Source organism: Elephantulus edwardii, unplaced genomic scaffold, assembly GCF_000299155.1.
Source record: "Elephantulus edwardii isolate Elephantulus edwardi_28Jun2011 unplaced genomic scaffold, EleEdw1.0 scaffold00099, whole genome shotgun sequence".
Classification (NCBI taxonomy): Eukaryota; Metazoa; Chordata; class Mammalia; order Macroscelidea; family Macroscelididae; genus Elephantulus; species Elephantulus edwardii.
This window is the reverse complement of record NW_006399849.1, coordinates 270771-291553: the sequence shown is the minus strand read 5'-3', so window position 1 is coordinate 291553 and position 20783 is coordinate 270771.

The following is a 20783-nucleotide window of genomic DNA, read 5'->3' as shown; positions in this document are numbered from 1 at the left end:
CATTGAAATGAAAAAGAAATAAATTAATAAAAAAAGAATGCAAAAGATCATTGCAAAGGCTGAAGAAGAAGAAAAGACCAAGATGGATGTAAGATGAGACTCTGAGTATTGCATTAGAGAGCTGAGAAGCCAAAGCTAAAGGAAGAAATCAAGAAATCACAGAGCTGAACAGAAAATTTCAAAAGGGAGCTCGGGACGACAAAGCAAGATACTATAATGAAATGTGCAGAGAGCTGGAGTCAGGAAATCAAAAGGGTCGGACCTGCTCACCTTTTCTTAAGCTGAAGGAGTTGAAAAACAAATTCAAGTCATAGGTGGCAATACCTAAAGATAGTTTGGGTAGAATGTTAAACGATCCCGGAAGTTGGCTGACACAGAAGAATTTAATGAAATGATATATGAGAAAGGGCCTATGGTGATGAAGGAGGAAGTTCAAGTTGCTCTGAAGGAACTGGCAAAAATATAAGGCTCCAGGAGTTAACAGCAAACAATCGACTTATTTCAACAGAAGCTGCCCTGGATGTGCTCACTAAGTTGTGCCAGGAAATCTGGAGGACAACTGACTGGAAGAGATCTATATTTGTTCCCATTCCAAAGAAAGGTGACCAGAGTCTGGAAATTCTCAAACAATATCATTGATATCACATGCAAGTAAGATTCTGCTGAAAATTATCCAAAAACGTTTGGAGCAATATGTCAACAGAGAACTGCCAGATGTGCAGGCTGGATTTAGAAAAGGCTGTGGTACTAGGGATATTATAGCTGACGTTAGATGGATTTTGGCTGAAAGAAGAGAATACCATAAGAATGTCTATCTGTGCTTCATTAACTATGCAAAGGCTTTTGACTGTGTGGATCACAACAAGCTATGGCTGACTCTGAGAAGAATGGGAATCCCAGAACATTTGATTGTGCTAATGCGAAACCTATACTTGGACCAAGAGGCAGGCGTCAGAAAAGAGCAGGGAAACTCTGGATGGTTCAAAATCAGAAGGGGGGTCCATCAGGGAAGTATTTTGTTTCCATACCTTTTCAATCTGTATGCAGAACAGATCATCCGAGACGCTGGGCTGTACGAGGAGGAATGTAGCATCAGGATTGGTGGAAGAATCATCAACAACCTGCGTTTTGCGGGTGATACAACCCTGCTTGCTGAAACCGAGGAGGACCTGAAGCGCTTGGTGCAGAAGGTCAAGGACTGCAGTCTTCAGTATGGATTGAAGCTCAACATCAAGTAAACAAAGATTCTCACCACTGGACCAATTGCCAGCATCAGTATGGATGGTGAAGAGATTGAGATAGTTAACAGTTTTAGTTTACTTGTTAATAGCAGCCAGGAAATCAGGAGATGAATTGCATTGGGAAAGTCAGCTGTGAGGGACCTCTCAAGAGTACTGAAGAGCAATGACATCAGGCTGGAGACTAAGGTGCGCCTGATCCAGGCTATAGTCTTTGCAATTACGTGCTATGCATCGGAGAGTTGGACAGTGAATAGGGTTGATAGAAAGAGAATTGATGCCTTTGAGCTGTGGTGCTGGAGAAGAGTGTTCAATATACCAGGGACTACGAAGAGAACAAACAGATTTGCCCTGGAGAGGGTGAAGCCAGAATCCTTGGAGTCAAGAATTCTGAAACTTTGTCTGACAGACTTTGGGCATGTTGCAAGGAGGGACTGGTCCTTGGAGAATGACATCATGTTTGGGAGAGTAGAGGGACAGCGCAGGAGAGGAAGGTGCTCAATGAGATGGATCGATTGATTGATTAAAGTGGTGGGAATGAGTGCGTTTGAGACGATGCGGTTGGCACAGGATAGAACGGTGTTTAGGGTTCTTGTACATAGGGTCGCTATGAGTCGCAAGCGACTCGATGACATATCACAACCACCACCACCACCACCACCACCACCACCTCCTCCTAAAGTGTAAGAAAATATATTTCTGTTTGTTAAGGTCATACACTCTATTATTTATTATGTGGTATCTCTATTATGCAGCTCTAGATAACTAAGATATACAGTATTAAAGAACAATTTGTTTTGCGAATTCCACATGGAAAACATTTCAGTGTGCTAATAGAAAAGTCAGTTGTCCTTTGGTAACGGCAATAAAATTTCTCTGTTCTTGTTATTTCTCCGAATTTGTTATTCTTTGCCTTTAAAATGAAAACTTTGGGGATCCAGCACTATTATTGTGATATTAAGCAGACACACTGTTCTTCTTCAGTTAAAAAGAAAGCTTGTCTGTTATTTATAAAAACTCTTTGACTCTAACTAGCTATCACTGTGTAAATAATAGTTCTACCACTCAAGAAAGCAGTCTTCTTTTATTGGCTTTTGCCTCTCTTCACCTTTTGATGAAAGACCAAGAGAAATGGAATTGTGCGGATATAATTAATTATATGCTACACCGGCAGTTAATTGCATTCCCTGTTATTCCTCAAGGAATTAAAAGTGCAAATGTTTATTATCTGTACTTATTGGAACCAAGATATATGCATTCCTATAGTCAAAATTATTTGGGAGCACAAGGGGAACAGAATAGAATTTTGGTAATAATGTGTAATAACTTCATAATTCTAAACATTTTTTGAGAAGGTTTCCTTTTAAACTTCCATATTGGTGTTTGAGCAAGATAAAACTCTCAACCCAATAAATTACTATTTCTAAACTCAATTTCTGAAAATTATTTCAAAAAGGTGGCTACATACTAAGCATTATATTGTTCAAAAGCAATCTAGAATCAACTTTGAAAACAATATTAATGTCTTAAGTGGATTGTTAGTTTTTAGATTGCAGCGTCATAATATCACACACTGGAGGAAAATTAATAACAATATGAAAGAAAAAAACTCATTCCAAAAGAAATACTACAGAGTAACTTCAAAAACTTTCAAAAGGTAAAAGAATATAATCTGCTCTTTATTATTGGTCCAACCAAACACACTAATGAGGAAATTGGCATGTCCTGGGAAGTAAGTCAGAAAACAGGTTTTTCATCTTCATTTTGGGGTGAGGGAGAGAATCTTACCAAGTACTTCAATAATATGAAAAAAGAAAGTGATGTAACCAGGGCACTCAGGCTCCATTTAGAGGATTATTTTGCTCTGCTTACTGATGGGCCAATGTCTTAAGATACTTATTTGGCTCGTTTGTAGTTTATATCCTTGAATGAACAAAGAAATTAAATAACATTAAATTATAAATCTCTGTTATCAAAGATAGCTACTTATGTCTCTCAACACCAGATCTCCAGGTCTGTTTTCTGAGCTGTGATTAGACCTATCAAAGGAAAAGAGAAGCTTCAGAAAAACAGCATAAGGGAGTTTCACAGTATTTCTTTTTCTTTCTTTTCCTTAACCTTTTCACGGGGTTACATTAACTTGTGCCTTTAATGTGCATATAACTAGAATTTATTCCTAGTAAAACTTTACTGGTAAAGAAAACTTAAGACTCAAAAGTGGGAACCATCATGAAAATGTGAATGAAGTTGGAAACTGAAGTTGAGCATAAGAATGAGGGTAAAGAAAACAGCATGGAGAGAAAGACTATTAATTAAATTATTATTATTTGTGAATGTGTATGATGAATGACTGCAAAGTTAAATATAAAGTTATAGAATTATATATAAAACTGGATGATATCTCCATGGAAGGTGAGGGACTGAAAGTTTGGAGAATAAATGTTGGTTTTTTTTTTAAAATTCAATGGTATTCAAATAATGTTATAAAACTGATTTCAAGAGGAGTTTTTCAAGTAAAAAAAGAGGCCCACATTATACTGTTTAACATGAGTGCTACAACTGAAACAGAATTTATGTTGATTCCTGTTTCAAAAAAGACTGAAATTTTACCATTTTAGTCCCTGGGTTTTTTTTCTGGCTCATAGTGAGTATTTATGTTGAATAAATTTTATGTCAATTCAATAAAGAAATTGAAGCACATTTCATAACTAAAGTTTTATTGTATACATACATGCAATTTTTATCATTATCTAAATCTGTAATTTCAGAGTTCTTAGTTAAAAAGTGAAGGAGAAAGAAAAAGCAAAGTTATACATAGACTACACAGATGTTATTTTTTTTCTTTTTAAAAATATTCCTTCATTGTTGCACGTTTTCCTTCCTCCTCCTCCACTTTGCAATGCACCTCTTAATTCCAGATTGTTGTCATACATATACTGCCTAATAATATATTCCTGTTAAGCAGTTCTTTCTTTCATCTATTCTAATGCAGTGTTCTTTAGCCACTCTGTTTCTATTCTTCTCTTAACCACCGCCCTCATGTCAGTCCTGTTTTATGACTCTGTTGTTATGTATTATTTGTTCTTTGATGTTTGAGATATTTAACTTAAGGGCATATATGTTGTTTAATATAACCAGGAAAGAACAAAATAGATGAATGAGAACGTCTAAGAATCAACTCCCTATGCACATCAAAAAACCTCTTCAACGTGGTAAAAGAAAACCCACAGACTGGGAAAGAGTATTTGGCAATGGTATACTTGATAAGGGACTTATATAAAAAATGTATAGAATACTCCAGCACCTCAACAAAAGATTAAAAACCTAATCAATTGCAAAATGGGTTTGTAATATGACTAGAGACTTCACCAAAGAAGACATTCAGATGGCAAACAAACACATGAAGAACTGCTCAAAATCCCTAACTATCAGAGAGATGCAAAACAACTGTGAGATATCATCCATCCAGCAAACAACAGAAAAATTCAACAGAGCAGTAAACAATAAATGCTAGTGAGATTGGAACCCTTATTCACTGCTGGAAGAAATATAAAATGGTGTAACCACTACGGAAGACAGTCTGCTGCTTTCTCAAAAAGTTGGAAACATTTGACACAGCAATGTCAGAACTGAGAATTTACCCTAAGGAAACCAGAGCCTTGACTCAGACCTCGTTGCTGCTGTTGTGTGCTGTCGAGTCAGAATTAACCTATAGCTGACCCTCCAGAGGGTTTTCAGAGACAGTTAATCACTTAGGGAGGAGATTACCTATCCTTCTACTGCAGAGCAGTTGGCAGATCAAACCACATGCTTTCAGACTGTAGCTCAGGTTTTCACTAAGCCACCAGAGTCCATGTTTATTACTGAATTATTTACGATAGCAAAGAGGTGGAAGCAACCCAAGTGTCCATCAACAAACAGATGGAAAAACAACAAAACAAACCAACTATGATACATTCACACAATGAATACTACACAGCATTGAAAAAAAATGAAATTGTATTCTGCTCTTCTTTAGTAAATCTACTTATTAGGGGTGGCTTGTTGAAGATATAACAAGAAGATGGTAATAAATAGAGTATAAATTTTGTTGTTAGGTGCTGTTGAGTCGTAGACAACTCATAGAGACCCTATGAACGAAAGGCTGGAGCACTGATGGTACGTAGAGTTTCTGGAGGCAAGCAATTTCGGAAGTGGATGCCACTCCTGCTTCCAAGCTTGTTTTAATCGGGGAGCTCCACTAAACACTGTCCACCATGGGTAACCATTATCACATTTGACACATCAGTGTCACAGTGTTTAGCATCACAGCAACCACGTGTTACCTCTGTACAACGATGCACAGACCACTGCTATACCACCTAGATGAGAGATGGCTTTCAAAATGGATTCCAGCCTCATGTTGCCAATCAAAAGACTTTTTAATTAGGAGGCTGTAATCCCTTCCCTCACGCTCCTTAACAAATCAACTTTGCACCCTAATGCTCACCAATCTTGGCCTCCAAGCTCCTGTAGAAGCCAGCTCCTGTAGAAAGTAGATATATTGTTGAATCTAATTCTATTAGATGTGGTGCTAACCTAAAAGTTGGCTTTTTTTAGCAGTTAGTTAGCCACCACTGGTCTCCAGCTACATGGTCTTCCTAATCATCAACAGCTGAAGCAGCAATATAAAGAGTGCTTTGAGAGGAGCAAGACTTGAAGCGGTAGGATCCTAGTGAGAGAGAGATCCTGGTGGTGGAGAGACTAGCACTGTTGTTGATAAACAGTAGCAAGGTGTAACCTGAAGCTTCTCATATCAGCACGGTCTTCTTTCATTTGATAATGGAAGGAAAAGCTGCTTGCTCAATTGAAACTGGCACTTGGAATAAGAAGTTATGCCTTCGAAACTGTTAGACTAAAACCTGGACTCATTTTGGGTGATACTGTGGTATTCTTTGCCTCCTCCACTCTACAACTTCCTTCCCTAATAAACCCCTTGTTGGTATCATAACTATGAATCAGCAATGAATAAAAGAACCCTTTGCTGTTCGTGGGGCTGTACAGGCACCATGTAGCTGGGCTACAGACTTTCAATTGCTCTCTGCTCTGTGGTAGAGAATGACTGTGCTACTCTCATTCCCTCTGGTCCTTTCAGAGAGATTTTCTTGATCTTGTGCCTCAGTGTCCCGTTTTCTGCTTTTTAGACAGATGTCATAATAATTTACTTACAGTATAGAAAATTATCCTAAAAATCTGCTGACTAAAAATGTCATTTGTTCAATTATAATGGTAATTGACCTTGGATATTGAATAATTTTTTATCCATCACTGACATCCTTGTTAATTCAGTACACAATCATGGAGTACATGACATGTATTCCATAAGCGGAAGTCAGAACAACCAGTAACCGCAGCCTCCACATTTCTGGTCTCTAAGCTCAAAATTTAAATGACCAGGATTGAAGTTAACAGAATTTAATTTTACTTGGATTTACAATCAATGCCCATGTTAGCAGTGACAAAGAAAGCAGAGAACATGTAAAAAATTGTAGTGTCTATATCTTATGGATCCATAATCAATGCCCATGTTAGCAACAATCAAGAAACCAAATTGGCGTACTGTATTAGGTAAATATGCAGCAAAAGACCTCTTTAGAGGGCCGGTGACCAAGATTGTTACTTTCAGAACTAGGCTGTCTGAATCAAGCCATGGTATTTTCAGTTATATGTAAGTGAAAATTAAACAGTGAAAAAGATAAACCAAAAGTTATTTATTACTCAGAATTGTGATGTTGGAGAAAAATTCTGAATATATTTGTTCTAACCTCCTCAAACACCAAAAACCCAAACCCTCCAAACAAAACAGAAACCAAAAATGAAAACCAAATTGTTTTGTAAAAAGTAGAGTCATATACTTTTACAAATTAAGATGTTAAGATTTCATCTCACATTTTTGCTGCATGTTATCAGGAAAGGTCATTCTCTGGAAAAAGATACCGTGCTCAGAAAAGAAGGCAGCAAAAGGAAGATATTAAACAAGATGACTTAACATGTTGAGTACTATAGAGTCAGAACTGACCCATAGCTGACCCTCCAGCAGGATTTCAGAGGCAGTTAATTGCACAGGAGGAGATTGCTCATCCTTCTCCCATGGAGCCCCTGGTGGCCTCAAACCATGTGCCTTTGGGATTGTAGTGCAGCTCCTTGCCACTAGGCCACCAGAGCTGCGTATGAGCCCCGTTGGAATAAACATCATAGGCCTGAGCAATGATTTCTTCTGTTGTATTTCAGGTTACTAGGAGTGAGAGCCGACTTGATAACACCCAACAAAACTTCTCTAGACTCATAAGTCATATTGGTTTATGGACTTAGCTGCTTTCTTGTGTTTTAAGATGGCAGTATAAACTCTATGTTATGAAAGAAAATAATTTTTTAAAAGAAATGAGAATAATTAATATGCTTATAGTCAAATGTTATTTTAGAAATAGAGTTTTCAAAAAATTCAATTACAAAAATAATGAAAGGAAAAGACAAGAGGGGGAGAATATTTTACCTTTAAATAGAGAAAAATAGGTGGCTTTGTGTGAACTATAATCCACAGCAATGCACAACACATCAAAACCTTATCAATCCTGTGCCTTCTCACTATCTCCACTGTTCTTAATCCCATTGTGGCAGTTACTGCAACAATCTGTCCCATTGAGATTCTTCTTCTTGTTACCGGGCACTCTATGTTTCTCAAACATGATGGTTGTTTCTAAGAACTAGCCCATCCTGATAACATGTAGACAGTATGTGAGATGAGGTTTCACATCCTCACTTCCAAGGAGCAAGAACAACAAAATGACAACGTGAATAATGGTGTTGATCTAGAAAAAACCTGCTTCAATTTTCTTGTTTAGATATTGGAATGTAAGTAACTGTTAAGACCTATCAATTGTATTCTAGTTGATTCTGATTCATAAAGAGTGCATGTGTGCAAGTAGAATTCTACAAATTATGCTTGATGACATTTTTATTAAATATCCTAAAAAGTTTTAGGGATCTAGATTGTTGTTGTTGTTGTTATGTGCCATCAAGTCACTTATTACTCAGAGCGACCCTATGTACAAGAGCCCTAAATTCTGCTCTATCCGGTGCCAACCTCACCGTCTCCTATACACTCACTTCCACTACATTAATCACATAATTAATCCATCTCATTTGGGGTCTTCCTCTCCTGCTCCATCTCCACTCCTAAACATGATGTCCCTTCTCCAAGGACCAGTCCCTCCTTGCAACATGCCCAAAGTATGTCAGAAGAAGCTTCAGAATCCTTGACTCCAAGGAGCATTCCAGCTTCACCCTCTCCAGCACAAACCTGTTTGTTCTCCTAGCAGTCCATGGTATATTCAACACTTCTCCAGCACCACAGCTCAAAAGCATCAATTATCTTTCTATCATCCCTAGTCACTCTCCAAATCACTGATATATGGCATGTAATTGCGAAGACTATAGCCTGGATTAGGCACACCTTAGTCTTCAGCCTGACGTCGTTGCTCTTCAGTACTCTTGAGAGGTCCCTCACAGCTGACTTTCCCAATGCAATTCGTCTCCTGATTTCCTGGCTGCTGTTACCAAGAGTGTTGATTGTGGAGCCAAATAAACTAAAACTGTTAACTATCTCAATCTCTTCACCATCCGTACTGATGCTGCCAAATGGTCCAGTGGTGAGAACCTTTGTTTTCTTGACGCTGAGCTTCAATCCATATTGAAGGCTGCAGTCCTTGACCTTCTGCACCATGCGCTTCAGGTCCTCCTAAATTTCAGCAAGCAGGGTTGTATCATCCTCATAACGCAGGTTGTTGATGACTCTTCCACCAATCCTGATGCCACATTCCTCCTCGTACAGCCCAGCATCTCAGATGATCTGTTCTGCATACAGATTGAAAAGGTATGGAGACAAAATACATCCCTGGCAGAACCCATTCCTGATTTTGAACCATGTAGTGTCTCCTTGCTATGTTCTGACAACTGACTCATGGTCCAAGTATAGGTTTCATATATGCACAATCAAATGTACTGGGATTCCCATTCTTCTCAGAGTCAACCATAGCTTGTTGTGATTCACAACATCAAAAGCCTTTGCATAGTCAATGAAGCACAGATAGACATTCCTCTGGTATTCTCTGCTTTCTGCCAAGATCCATCTAACATTAGCTATAATATCCCTAGTACCACAACCTCTTCTAAATCCAGGCTGCACATCTGGCAGTTCTCTGTTGACATATTGCTCCAATCGTTTTTGAATAATTTTCAGCAGAATCTTGCTTGCATGTCATATTAATTATATGGTTCAATATTTTCTACTATTTTGGGTCACCTTTCTTTGTAATGGGAACAAATTTGATCTTTTCTAGTCAGTTGACCAGCTGGCTGTCCTCCAGATTTCTTGGCACAACTTAATAAGCACATCCAGGGCAGCATCTGTTTGTTGAAATATGTCAATTGGTATGCTGTCAACACATGGAGCCTTGTTTTTTGCCAATTCTTTCAGAGCAACTTGAACTTCCTTCTTTATCACCACCGGGTCTTGCTCATATGTTATTTCATTAAATTCTTCTATGTCAGCCACTTCCTTCTGATACAGTGACTCTGTGTACTCCTTCCATCTTTTTTTAAATGCTTCTTGGATCATTTAACATTCTACCCAAAGTATCCTAAAGTATTGCCACCCGTGGCTTGAATTTGTTTTTCAACTCCTTCAGCTTAAGAAATGCTCAGTGAATCCTGTCCTTTTGATTTTCTGACTCCAGCTCTCTACACATTTCATTATAATATCTTGCTTTGTTGTTCTGAGTTGCCTTTTGAAATTTTCTTTTCAGCTTTTTGATTTCTTGGTTTTTTCCTTTAGCTTTGGTTTCTAGGCGCTCTAATGCAATATTCAGAGTCTCATCTGACAAACATCTTGGTCTTTTCTTCTTCTTTTTCAGCCTTCGTAATGATCTTTTGCATTCTTCATGGATGATTTTCTTGATATCCTCCCAGAGCTCATTTGGTCTAAGCTCATTGGTGCTCTAGGCCTCAAACCTGTTCCTGAGATGGTTTTGAAATCCAAGTGGGACAGACTTACAGTCAAATTTTGGTTCCCATGGATCTAGATTAAATACTAAAAGAATCAATTTTGTAAAGGACTTTATTCTCTAAAGTTATACTCATTGTTTCCTAATGAAATTGTTAGTGATTTTCTGTTCTACCATTCATATATATTTTATGAGAATAATTAAAATAAATCTATGCATTTTTGCTACAACATAGAGTACATATGCAAAGACTTAACTTACACTTTGACCAGGTTACTTATTCAGAATTTCCTCAAGGATAATCACAAATATTTCTGTTGCAATTGATTATCTTCTGACATATGTTGTGCTTCAGAGTAGATTTGTGTTCATTGCATTTTCAGAGGATAAATTTTCAATACACTGTCCAGCATTTCTTCTGAATTATCTTTGGGTAAACTAAAATCTCCATTCTTGGTTGTTATTCAACGTCATCTTCCGTAGGTATTAAATTATAACTATTTGTGTAGAAGGTACTGCAGCAATGGTCACAACTCAAGTGTCTACTAAGGTCAGATTAACCAAGACGTAAAGTAGTCCTTAACAGCCATATAGAATATGAGGACTGTGAATATCTGGATAATAGGTTCAAAGGAAATTTTAAAAAATTATGAATAGAATATGGGTTGGTTGATTTAGATTATTATTTGTCAAGGATTTACCTTTCTTTCATAATTGGATGGATAAAATTGATCAAGTAAATTTTTTACCTTCAAAATAAAATCTATTTCAACAAAATATTCTATTTTTGTAGAATTCAGACATGTCTAACATATTGAAAAATGATAGTTTTTCAGATTCATTGATTTTGAGACACATTTCCAATTATATACAGCAGGATATATGTATAAATAACAACAGCTTTTATATTGATTCCTACTCATATCAACTATCCATTCATTTTCCAAGGCTATAGATATTTATAAGACGGTATTTTCTATCCTTTGCCACTGGTGGATTTTGACAGTCAGAGAAGCTACCTTTGCAATAGCAGCACAACCCTCTGTGTATATTTATGCAAACATACACAAGTACATATGTTGTTATGTACTGTGGAATTGAGTACAATTTATAGTGATCCCATAAAGAACCAATTTGCACCTGCTCTGTCCTACGCCATCTTCACAATCTCCAACACTTTTGAGCCCATTGTTGTGTCAATCCATCTGGTTGAGAATCTTCCTCACCGTTTCTATCTTTCTACGTTTCCAACCATAATGCCACTCTCCAAAGAATAATCTCTCCTAGAAACATGCCTGAAAATAGGTGTGATGAAGCTTTATCATATTTTCCTCCAACGAGCAATCTGTCTGAATTTCTCTAAGAAAAATCTGTTTCTTCTTTTGAAAGTCCATAGGATATTCAGTACTTTTCCCTAATCCCACAGTTCAAAGGCATTAATTCTTCTTATGTCATCCCTACTCGTCACCCAGTTCTCAGAGCCATAGCAAGTGACTGAAAAGACCATGGCCTAAATCAGGTGGACTTTAATCTTCAAACTCCCATCATATATCTCCCTATCTCTTGACTGTTGGTGCTAAGTGCATTAGTTGTGTATATAAGTAAGTACTTACTTACCTCATAGGAGGAAGCATTTCTAGTTTTATATGACAACTTTATAGACCCAAATTTTCCATCAGTTATTTCTAATAACTAGACTTGGGATAAAGTATTAAAGAGCCTAAAATACACTTGCTTATCTAATCTCCAATATTCAATTTCATTTTATCAGTAAAATGCTGGAAATTTTATACCCATATTTTCTAGTACATTAACTTCCATTAGAATTACTTACTCTCTGACTAAACTGAAAGTTTCTCTTCTTTTTTTCTGTCTTCTCTTTCACCAATTATCTTAAAGGACTTAGATAATGAGTTTGGGGTTAAAAATAAATTTGCATAATCTAACCCAAGCATAGCACAGAAATGAAGCAAGAAAATACATTACTTGAATAAATTTGAATTTCTCTCAGATATGCATAACTTTTCTAACATTTAAAATAATTGTGACATAGTCATAGATAACATTTAAAGAAAATAACATACTGTGTATTATTTAAATAACTTCCTCATAAATTGAAAACAATAATAAAAATAAACAGTTGTCATGGAGTTTATTATTCTTACAGAGTAGAACTCAGCTCCATAGTGTTTTCAAGGCTGTGACCATTCTAAAGTAGATTGTCACACTGGTTTTCCCAAAAGGCTCTGAGAGCAAATTGCCAAACTTTTTGTTAGTAGTTGAGAGTTTAACTGTTTGTGCTCATGAAAATACTACAAAATGTACAGTGGAAGAGTATAATAAAATGAGTATATATATATATGTGTGTGTGTGTGTGTGTGTGTCATACATATTATGAAAGAGCTATTTGACTATAGGCCAAGTGTAAAATTGAAATCTATTAAGCCAAAATATTTTATTTACTTGTTAAGTAATTGACTTAGAAAGAGTGCATATTAACTGTTTCTCAACTACTAAGACACAGTTACATAACTTAGTAGGTAATAATCTGAAGGCAAATATATAATATTTGGGAAATGGTTGTTCCTCCAAACCATTATCAATTTTTTGCCATTTTATTTTTTATCTTCAGAGTAGAGTCATGATGGTGTATTAATAATTCTGGTTAAGATTTAAGATATTCATCAATCCATGGATTAAGGATCCCACAGCATTCTGCAGTGGAAGTTTATAAATCAATCTTTCAACAATGCCATAGGAGGAGACTGTCTCTCTTTCACCTGCAGAGCAGCTAATGGATTTGAACAGTATTTCTTGCATTTGGGTTGGCAGTGCAACTCAGAAGTCTACCAGAGCTTGCTAATAAGGAGACTAAATTGGTGAAAAGTCAAATAGTACAATGATAAACATACTGACCAATAAAACAGAATTGAAGGTTCAGAAATAAATAGATGTGCAGTCATTGAATTTTGACCAGGGTATCAAATTTATTCAACAAAGAAAGACAGCTTCTTCAACAAATGATGCTGGGACAACCACATCTATGTCTGCAAAAGAATGATGTGGGAATTGTACTTCTACCACATGTGGGAATCAGCCCAAAATGTATCAATGGTCAACAGCTAAAATAATAAAAATATTAAAAAGAAAAAATGCATGCTTTAAAAGTCTTTCCCTTAAATTAAAATTGCAACTAGTAGTAACTAAACTTAAAATGATTTCTAGAACAAATATTTAATAAATTAAACTCTATTTTGAGATCACTGTTAAGTGGAACATGAAGTTGTAAGAGTTGTCAGGTATCTGTCAGCCACTTTCTCACAATGTTCACATATTTTAAAACACTAACAAAACATAGGTAGAATGTTGAAATACATCTCACATCCTTTGGATGTGTTGTCAAGATGGGTCAATGCTTGAAAAGAGACGTCGTGCTGGGAAAGCTGAAGGATCAGAGAAAGAGAGAAAGACCCCCAACAAGATGTATTGATAACAGTGGCTCTAACAATGCACTTGATGATATCAGAGGTGGTGAGGATTGTACAGCATTGGAAAAGGTTCGGATCTGTTGTTTGTAAAGTCTCTGTGAGCCTTAGTTGCCTTGATGGAACCTCACCACAAGAAAATCATGTTGTTATGATGTGTTGTTGAGTCAGATTGATTCATAGCTTACACTCCAGCAGGTTTTCAGAAGCTGTAACTTACACAAATTGCTCATCTTTCTTCCATGAAATAGCTGGTTCATTCAAACCACATACTTTTATATTAGAAGCACAATTCCTTACCCACTAGGCCACCAGGGTATGTATGTATGTATGTAGGTAGGTAGGTAGGTGTATAAACACAGGCTGTACACATGGATTTCACCTGATGGGCTGCAAAGGAATCAGATCTATTTCTTCTGTGGAAAGAACTGTTGAAGAAGTCCAATTTCAGCAGTGAAAACCAGGCCAGGTGTAGATTGTGGAACAAACCATCAACTACTCATATGCAAGTTCAAATTAAAGCTAAAGAAAGTTAAATCATATCCACAGGAATCAAAATTTGATCTTTAGTCTATCTCCCATGAATTTAAAAATCAACTCAGGAATAGGTTTGAGGCCTTGAACACTCTTTAAAGAAGACCAGATAAGCTGTGGGAAGATGTCAAGAATATTGTTGGTGAAGAACTGTTTTATGTTCACTTACATACTGGCTATTTCTCTTTATTCCTCATAGATCAAGAAGTCTCTTTTTCTGGAGGACTTTTGTAGGATTTTTTCCCAGTGCCAGTGATAAATTTCCTTTACCTTCTGCATGTCTAAAAAAGTTTTTCCTTTTTTATCAATCTTCAAAAATGTTTTCAAGATGATTGTGTTGTATTTTGATATATTATTCCTTTTTCTCTTTCTATGCTTTAAAGATGCTACTGAACTGACCTTGACATGAACTCTACTTATGATCCTACACTTAAGTTGTCTTTTTTCTTCAGCTGTTTTAAAGGATTTTTTTCCTTCCTTACCAATTCTAACCAATTTTATTATAATGTGCTTTGTTTTAGTTTTCTCCATATTTCCTATGGCTGTAGTTTTTGACCTGTACTTGTAGTACTCATCAAATTTGAAAGAATAAGAATTCTAGTCATTACTTCTCAAAATATTCTTTCAAATGTTTTCATGGCTTCCTCTTCCATATAGGAAACTATATATACAGAGTGGGCTATGGTTGCTTAGGTTAAAGAAGCTGTACTGCCAGCCTGAAGCCACATGGTACTAAACCTTTAACTACTCCTCATGAGAAAGTAATGACCCAATATAGTTTGTTGTTGTTATTATGAACCATTGAGTTACCTGTGCCGTATAGTGACCCTATGTACAACAGCTCTGAACCCTTCCCTGTCCTGAGCCAATTTCACTAATTCCAATACACCAACCCCCATTGCCCCAGAATTGTATCAATCCATCTAATTCAGGGTCTTCCTCTCCTATGCTGTCCTTCCACCCCTCCAAACATGATGTCCTTCCCCAAGGATAATTCTCTCCTAGCCATGTGCCCAAAGTATGTGAGATGGAGCTAAATTTCTAGCCTCCAAGGAGATACTTGGTTTCACCCTCTCCAAGGCAGATTTGTTTTCTTGATAGTCCATGGTATGTTCAAGACTCTTTTCCGGCACCAAAACTCAAAGGCTTCGATTTTTCTTCAGTCTTTCTTAGTCATTGTCCAGCTCTCTGAAGCATAACAAGTAATTGAGAAGACCGTGGCCTGGACTAGATGGACCTTTGTCTCATGACTGACTTATTGTTCTTCTGCACTCTGGAGAGGTCCATGACAGAAGATTTTCCCAATACAATTTATCTTTTGATTTCCTGACTGCTGGTGTTAAGAGTGTTGATACAATCAATCTGTATACTCATTCCATCTTCTTTTAATGGTTCCTGAATCATTCAATATTCTGTCCATTGCATCCTTAAGCATTGTAACTCATCGCTTGAATTTATTCTTTAGTTCTTTCAGCTTAAGAAATGTTGAACTAGCTTGGCCCTTTTGATTTTCTGACTCTAGCTCCTTGTACCTTTTATTATAATATTTTGCTTTGTCTTCCCAAGTGACCCTTTGAAATCTTCTATTCAGCTCTTTAACTTCTTGACTTCTTCCCTTTGCTTTGTCTTCTTGGTGTTCTAGTGCAATATTCAGAATCTCTTCTGACATCCATTTTGGTCTTTTCTTCTTCTTTGTGCTTTGGAAGGACCTTTGATAAAAAAGGAAAAACTTTTTTAGACATGCAGAAGGTAAAGGAAATTTATCACTGGAACTGGAAAAAATCCTAAAAAAGTCCTCCAGAAAAAGAGACTTCTTGATCTATGAGGAATAAAGAGAAATAGCCAGTATGTAAGTGAACATAAAACAGTTTCTTCCAGTTAAAAGTTTTTAAAATAATAATTCACTTTTTAATGCACTTTATTTTAAAACCATTTTATTAGAGATTCCTTACAATCTTTTTTCTGCTATACCATTCCTCCTTTTATCCACATCTTGTTGATATGTAGCAAATATGATATTCATTATTATTAATTTTAAACAAATAAGCCAATCAGTTATCCAATCCACTGAGATTTCTGTACTTGTGACTTTTAGCATGGAGATTTTTAAGGTCTTTCTTCTAACATACTCTGGGTTCACTTATTTTGTAAAAGAATAATTTTTATTTTATATTGGATTGCATACAATATTACTGTATGTTTCATTTATATACATTATGTTCCACACATTCCTCTATTTACATTATTTTTATAGGATCATTCCCACACATATAGAATTAATCACCAGCTGTCCATGTCCACCATTACCCCACATTTTCAGGTCCCCACTGGATCTTTGCTAATTCCTTCACTCCCTCTCTCAGCACATCACACTCTGCGACCACTTTTTAGTTAGTATGTCAGTGCTTTAGTGCTTTTGCTACCAATGTTCCTATTAACTAAGCATGTGTTAAATATCACACTTCTAAGTGAAATGTCAGAGATTAAATCCACTAGCTTCTCCCAAGGAAGGAAGATGGACAGTTTCCTCTCATCAAAGATTTTAGTCACTATGAACCAGAATGAAGATTTATTTTTATATTATTGCTTATTCTTTATGTTATATAGTTGGTTTTTAATTTCTTATAAAAATTCTGTTAGTTTGCATATAATAATCCATATACATTGTGTTTGATTCATGCACACTGTGTTTTATACAATCATTCACACATACTTTGTTTTATGTAGTTACTTACTATTGATTCATGTTTCTTATAATCCTGTCTTATCAAGTCACAATGACACCTTCCGTATTCCTTCACTACTCTCATCCATCCAGTAATCTCTGCTGTCCTAGTCTTATGTATACCAGCAAGTGCATAGCATCCTGTTTCTATAGAATCAGAATTTTTTTCACTGACATTGAAGTGTCTGTGCTCATTTGACCCTCTTTCCCTTGGTTCTCTGGTACTCACAGATCTTTATGTTATCTTTATAAGAGCTTTTTTTCAGAAAGTATTATGGTTACACTCTTACAATATGTAGGCTTTTCAGTTTTATTTCTTTCATTTACGACTATATGTTTGAGGGGGGTGTGCATGTGTGTGTGTGTGTGTGTGTGTGTGTGTATAATTGGTGACAACATTGCACTTGTTTATAACTTCAGCTTGCTTGGTTCCACAATCAACACTCTTGGCAAAAACAATCAGGAAACCAAAAGACAAATTGCATTGAGAAAGTCTGCTGTCAGGGACCTCTCTAGAGTACTGAAGGGCAAGGATGTCAATCTGGAGACTAAGGTATACCTGATCTAGGCCATGATCTTCTCAATTACTTGCTATTCATCAGAGAGCCGCACAGTAATAAAGGGTAATGGAAGATTGATGCCTTTGAGTCGTGGTGCTATAGAAGAGTGTAAAAAATACTGTGGACTTCCAGGAAAACTACCAGGTCTGCCGTGGTGAGGGAGAAACCAGACTGCTCTCTGGAGGCAAGGATTTTGCCTCCATCTCACATTCTCTGGGCACATAGCCAGGCAGGACCAGTCCTTAGAGAATGGTATAAGCTTGGAAGAGTAGAGGGAAAGCACAGGAAAGAAAGACTCTAGATGAAATTGATGGGCCCAGTGGCTAGAAGAATGGGATTAGGTCTGTCAGAAATGATGAGACTGGCTCAGGATAAGCAGGTTTCAGAGCTAATGTACATAGGTTGCTATGAGTCACAGGCAACTCAATGACACATAACAACTACAACAATTTGAGGTTCATTATGCCTTTTAATAGCTTGGTATCTCATTTTGTTTTTATCACTGAAATACTACTTCATTGTGCACATAGTACAACAATTTAGTTATCTTTTCTGAAGGATCACGGAGTGGCCTTTTATAAATAATGGGTAAAACAGCTATAGAAATTCACGAGCAAGTTTTGCTTATAGTTGAATTAACAATGTATTGGATAAATACCTTGGAATGCTATTGCTGGGTCATATGATATTGTTGTGTATTGTTGGAACCAACCCATCCCTGACTTTCCAGTGGATTTTCAGAGGCAGTAAATTACACAGGAGTTGATTGCCTGTCTTCTTTCCTGCAGTTCAGCTGGCAGATTCCAACCGTGTACTTTTGTGCTGACAACAGGATTCATTCCCACTAAACAATCAAAGCTCACATGGTAAGTCTATGGTTAACGTCACCAAGAAGTTGCCAGACAGTCTTTCATTTTATATTTCAAACAGTAATATTGTTCTCCATCCTATTCAGCCTTTGGTGTTGTCCGTGTTTGGGATATCAGTTGTTCCATTAGTCATGTAGTGATTTCTCCTTGATGTCTTGATATGAAATTTCCTAATGATATATGATGTCTTAGTGGTAAGGAGCTATACTGACAATCCAAAGGCTGGCAGTCTGAATCTACCACAGAATCCTCCGGTTAGATCCATAGGCTCTGAAAACTCACTAAATGATCTCTTATCAGTCAAGTCTGACTCAACGGCACCTAACAACAACACCAAAAATGCTGTATAATGCTGAACATCTTTTCATATGCTTATTTGCCATCTGTATATCATCTATGGTTCAGTGTCTATTCAGAGCTTTTGTTTATTTATGAATCGGAACCAAATTGAAGGCATCTTGAAAATAGTCAAACATCGAAGAAGATATGCAGATGAGTAACAAGCTCAGAGAAAAATGTTGAAATATATTAGTCATTAAAACCATAATTAGAGGTTGGTCTGAGTGCAGTGGAGGCCACAACTGATTGATCACAGCCAGTTACAGATTTCTTTGTTCTTTCTCCACTACCATTGCTTCACTTGTCCAGTCTTAAAAAGAACAAACAAAAAAATCCAAAAAACCACAAAAAAACCCCATAATTAGCTACTCCTTCTTGTTGTTGTTAGTGTTGTAAGTGGACTACGACTCATAGCAATCTTATAAATTACAAACCTGAGCCTTGTCCGATCCTCATGGTCTCTGTCATTCTCAAGCCCATTGTGGTAGTCAATGTGTCAATTCATCTTCTTGAGGCTCTTTCTCTCTTTTGCTGATCCTCTGCCTATCTCCGCATGATTGCTCTCCCCAAAGACTAATTTCTCTTGAAAACACGACCACAGTGAACAAGGCCAAGTTTTATCATCTTTGCCTCTGAGGAGTACTCTCACTGTCCTCCCATTAAGACATATTTGCTTGATTTTTTAACAGTCCATAATATATTTAGTAATCTTTGCCAACAACACATTTCAAAGTTTTAAATCTTTCTTCTGTCATTCTTAATCATTGTCTAGATTTTAGATGCATAGGAAACAACTTAAAAGACTGTGACTTGGCTCAATTGCACTTTAGTCTTTCAACTTCCAGACTTACTCTTTAGAATTTGTAAAGTAATATCTTGCTTAAAACTATTTTGAAAAAGCTAGAACATATGACTGACATAGTGCTGCCAGAAATTCAAGTTAGATCAAGAAGAGAGATTAGCACGAAGGATATCACTGTTGATGTCAAGTAGATTTTGATTGAATGCAGAGAATAATAGAAAGATTTTTACTTGTATTTTTTTCAGTTTTTGTTTACTTTTATTTTACTGATTATGTAAAAGCACGTGATTGTATGGTTTATAGCAAACTATGGCTAACTTTGGGAAGAATAAGAATACTAGAACAATTATGTTGATGGAAAACCTATATAAAAACTTAGATCAGGAAGATAAGCCTTGAAATGACTTGATTTAAAATGACCAGCTATATTGATTGTGATAAGGATACATAGCAACTGGAATGCTCATATACAAAGGAATATAAAATTATTAATAATTTTGAAAGCATGTTGTTATTTTTTAAAAAGTAAATGCACACCTACCAAATAGTTCAGTAATTCTACTCTAAGTACTTACCAAGAAAATGGAAGCATACTTCTATGAAAAAAGAGTCAAACACAAGAACAAAACAGAAAGAGTACATAATTCAACTTTATAAATTCTAGATGATATAAACTAATCTGTCATGGCCTTAAGAAAGCCAGTGCTTGCTGGCCCTGGGTTTGGCAATGACAAAAAATAAGGAAGCAAGTAATAAAAGAGTTCCTTTTGGAGTTATGTAGAGGCTGATTTTGTTTGTAGTAATGGATTTATATGTGTTATATTTGTGGAGTTGTACAGTTTAGATACATGAACTATATTGGATAAAATGTAAATTACTATAAAACTGCAAAAGGAAATCAGCCTTGACTAAATATTTGCAAAAGGAAGTGATTTTATTTTCAGATATACCTTCTTGAATTTTTCCCCTAACCAAATGGTGGCTTAGTGATAAGAAATTGTTCAGCCAACGCAAAAGTACAGAGTGTGAATTCACTAGTTGCTGTGCTGGAGAAGGATGAACAATCTCCTACTGTGCAATTTATTGCCTCTGGAAACCTGCCGGAGGGTCAGCTATGATATGATTCCAACTTGATTGTGCATGACAACAATATCAATAACCATCACATTCTCAATCAGAGACTGAAGATG